Genomic DNA, 3,977 nt, shown 5'->3' on the forward strand with positions numbered 1-3,977 from the left:
GGGGTAGATCCGCCCCTGCTTGTGTATGACTGCAGATTGCCTTTGCATATTTCTAATCATTTGTCTTTTTGTACTTGTGCAGATGCAGTCATGAAATTTTGTGCCACAGCCACAGAGGATTTTATACGGATAACCGCTTCAGAGCATCTAAAGCATGCACTACAACGAAGTGGAGGTGGAGGACACACAGCAGTCACTCAGAACTGATAATCATTTTTGGAGAATATTTTGTCTTTGCTGTTTTTAGTATAGTTGCTTGTTTCAATTTTACCACTATATACATTAAAATTTTATTGTTCAACCAAATATATATATATATTTTTTTTGTACAGACCCACGCAAGGTGGCCTGTGTAACTTTTTTTTTTTTTTTTACCACCAATGCTGATTTACAAAAGTTTTGATTGACATGTTTAATTTACAAAAGTGCGTAGTTTTATAATGCACAATATTGTTCTTTGATATTAATGGTAGCTGGCAGAAATTAAACTAATCGCTTATTGATGTTTGTGCCAGTTAAAAACAATAAAGCTGGAAATGAGTGATTGAGTTGTGATGTGACTACAGTTTTTTAAGCAGTATAAAATGTCAAATGTTTGATGTAGAAAATGCGTCCACAACGACTTCATTTGACCTAGAGTTAGCCCTTATACAGAGGTCCTGTCAATACTGGACGTTCGGTAGACGTTGAAAAAAGACGTCATCTGGCGTCACAGTCTGCACCTTAAGACAACCAAATTTAGACGTTAAAAAATGACGTACAAAAGCCATTTGAACACGTCTTTGCATAGTTTAAGTGATGTTTTCTGAACAAATTTAGGGAGGAGCTCGCGCAGATAATTAACACGGCTGGTTCACCATCAGCAATCATTCCCGTTATCCAATCAACCCAGGAAATCCCTATAAATATCACAACATTCCTACCTTCACTATCTCTTGTTTCATCAACACTTTGGCACATCCAACCACCGAGAACATGTCCGAGATCACCTTTTATCCAGAGGATAACGCTTTTGAAGCGGCACGAGATCCCGTAGCAACCCTAGCCGCAACTCAAGCCACCACCGCCCCGCAGGATCCTACAACCGAGCCCGCGGCTGCACCACGGGGCCGCAGGCCTTCTCGCCACGCCATCACCGGCACCTTCCCCGGCGTCTTCCGACGCCTCAGCCTTCTCATCCGCTCCAGCAACAGCGAAATGGACCGTGGCAGGTCTGCGGGAAGCACTCGCCAGCCCCAGCGCAAACATCCCGCGCCGATCTACCAAAGCGAACGCCAGCCCGCCGCTCACGGCTTCGATCACAACCAGCAGCTTCTTAAAGCCGCCGCGGTAGCGTGAGTTACCGCCGCGGTAGCGTGAGTTTACCGCCGCAGTCTGCAAAAGTCCCATTCACAGCCCATGCCTCAGCACACTCCCCTTTCCTTCCCATGGCCGGCAGCGCCGCCATCCAAAACCAACGCGAACAAACATCCCTCCACTTATTGCGCAAGACCCAGCGCCCGCCACCCTAAACGACTTTCTGATCATCTTGCCCCCCGACTCCTCCCCAGCCGCACATTTTTGACTACCCAAAAGCCTTTCAGCAGACCCAAAGAGAGAATCGATAGAACGATTCTGGGGACTTCCTCACTCTTAACTAATCCAACCGTTCCAAGCGCAAGCTTTTAGGCCATTTAAATTTCACAATGCACATCATCCCTCAAGGCCGCCCCCCTTCATCTTCCATCTACCCTTTCTCACATCCTCCGCCCACGCCCTAGAGAACCAAATATCTCTAACCGACCCATGCCGCAACTAACCCAGTCTGTGGATATCCTTCCTTAAACAATGGAACGGATAATCCTTATATAAAAACCTGATTTCTTCCCCAACTGTTATCCAACCGCTTACAGATGTCACCCCCTCCATCGGTTTCGGAGGTGTTTTCCAAGACCGCTGGTTCGCATCCACATAACCGCCCCCCCCCCCCCCCCCCAGCTGCCAGATTTCCGCATCAGCTATCATCCTCAGCGCTATTTTGAGCTATACCCTTCAGTCATTGCAGCTTCCCTACAGGGTAAAGAATGGCCCGTCACTAGCATCCTTGTCTATTGCGACAACGAAACTACCGTGCACCGCGTCAACAAAGGCCGCTCCCATTCCCCCACTCTAATGCCTTTTGGATTTCGGCTTGCGACCATTCATTATGAGTCTAGAAATCAATAGTTAACTCTCTTCTGCTTTTTCCTTCCAGAAATTCAGATCCTTGGCGCCGGAGGCGGACCCACTCCCGACCCCAGTACCTCCCTATTCAGAGCTGATATTCCCATAAACCACCCCCTGAGACCCCTCCTCGAAGCTTCCCTCAATTCCATTCTCCAAGCCGTTTCCCCCAGAACCCTTCAGTCCTACCTTACAGCTTGGAAATGTTTCAAAACATTTCACGCGGCTTACAAGCTATCGTTCCCCGACTTCTCCTTGCTAGCCATCACCTCCTTCATCTTCTATCTTAACGCCATCAAAAACCTCCAAGTCAGCTCCATTAAAGGATACCTTAGCGGCATCCAATTCTTCCACAAACTTCTATATGGCTCACCTTCCACCCAAATTTCCAATTCCCAGACAGCCCTACTCATTAAAGGCATACAAAAAACCCACCCCACCCGCCCAGACACCCGCCAACCGATAACACTCAAGTGCTATCAAAGTGCATTTCCACCCTCCGAAAAGGCTATCAATCCATCCACACCGCCCGCACGCTAGACGCCATGTTTATCCTGGCTTTTTCGGCTTCCTCAGGTGCTCTGAGCTCGCCATCACATCTAGCTTCAACCCAGCCATCCACCCAACCATTTCTGACCTAGCAGTACTAGGCAGTGAAGCTATTTCCTATTTTATCAAACAAAGCAAAACAGACCAATCCAAGAGAGGCCACTTCATTTACATTTTCAACCTCCAGTCGCCCATCCAACCCTTCCAAACCCTCCTAGCCTTTTTGCAGATCATGAAATCTAAATCAAAAAACCCATCTGACCCCCTCTTTACAGACGACTCCAACCGTCCCGTCACCCGTTTCTGGTTTCAGAAACACCTTAAGTCTGTATTACTCTTATCCGGCATCCCAGCCGACAACTTCTCCAGCCATTCCTTTCGAATCGGCGCAGCAACAACAGCAGCCCAAAAGGCCTCTCCCAGCAGCAAATCCAAACACTCGGTCGCTGGTCGTCAGAAGCTTTTAAGAGCTACATCCGATCAGACCGCTCCCACATCAAAGAAGCCCACCAAACACTGCTAAGCTAAAGCAATCATCCCAGTCCAGTCCATCCCCTACTCAGCCCCATTATTTCGTACCCCGCAACACAAGCCCGCTTCCGCAGAAGCCTCTAGCCCCCCCCCTGTCCCAGCTCCTAGCCCCCCTTTCCCCCCACCTCGCCCACCCCTTTCCGCCCATCCCAGCTCCTAGCCCCCTTTTTCTCCTTTCTACTGCCGCAGCAGAGCCCGCTTCCGCAGAAGCATCTTCCCCGCACCGCAGTGCCAGCTCCCGCAGGAGCCGCCCCCCCCCCCCCCCAGCCCCCCTTTTCTCCCTTCTACTGCCGCAGCAGTGTTCACTCCCGCTAGAGCCCATATTCACAACCCTTCCTTGCCGAAAGAGAACCAGCTTCCGCAGAAGCTCCTAAACCCCTTTCTCTGCCGCAGCAGAGCCCGCTTCCGCAGAAGCATCTTCCCCGCACCGCAGTGCCAGCTCCCGCAGGAGCCACCCCCCCCCCATCCCCCCCCTTCCTCTGCCGCAGCAGAGCCCGCTTCCGCAGAAGCATTTTCCCCGCACCGCAGTAACAGCTTCCGCAGAAGCTCCTAACCCCCTTCTCTGCCGCAGCAGAGCCCGCTTCCGCAGAAGCATCTCCCCTGCACCGCAGTGCCAGCTCCCGCAGGAGCCCCACCCCCCACACCCCCCCCCCCCACACCCCCCCCCCATTCTCTGCCGCAGCAGAGCCCGCTTC

The 3,977-nt window shown here is 51.1% G+C and overlaps 1 pseudogene; it reads left to right on the forward strand.

Annotated features, from left to right (window-relative positions):
- Nucleotides 1-975: 975 nt before the first annotated feature.
- On the forward strand, nucleotides 976-3,279 carry LOC141305350 (uncharacterized; annotated as a pseudogene).
- The last annotated feature ends 698 nt before the right edge of the window (nucleotides 3,280-3,977 follow it).

The sequence above is a fragment of the Garra rufa genome, unplaced genomic scaffold (genome assembly GCF_049309525.1).
Source record: "Garra rufa unplaced genomic scaffold, GarRuf1.0 hap1_unplaced_002, whole genome shotgun sequence".
NCBI classification, from domain to species: Eukaryota; Metazoa; Chordata; class Actinopteri; order Cypriniformes; family Cyprinidae; genus Garra; species Garra rufa.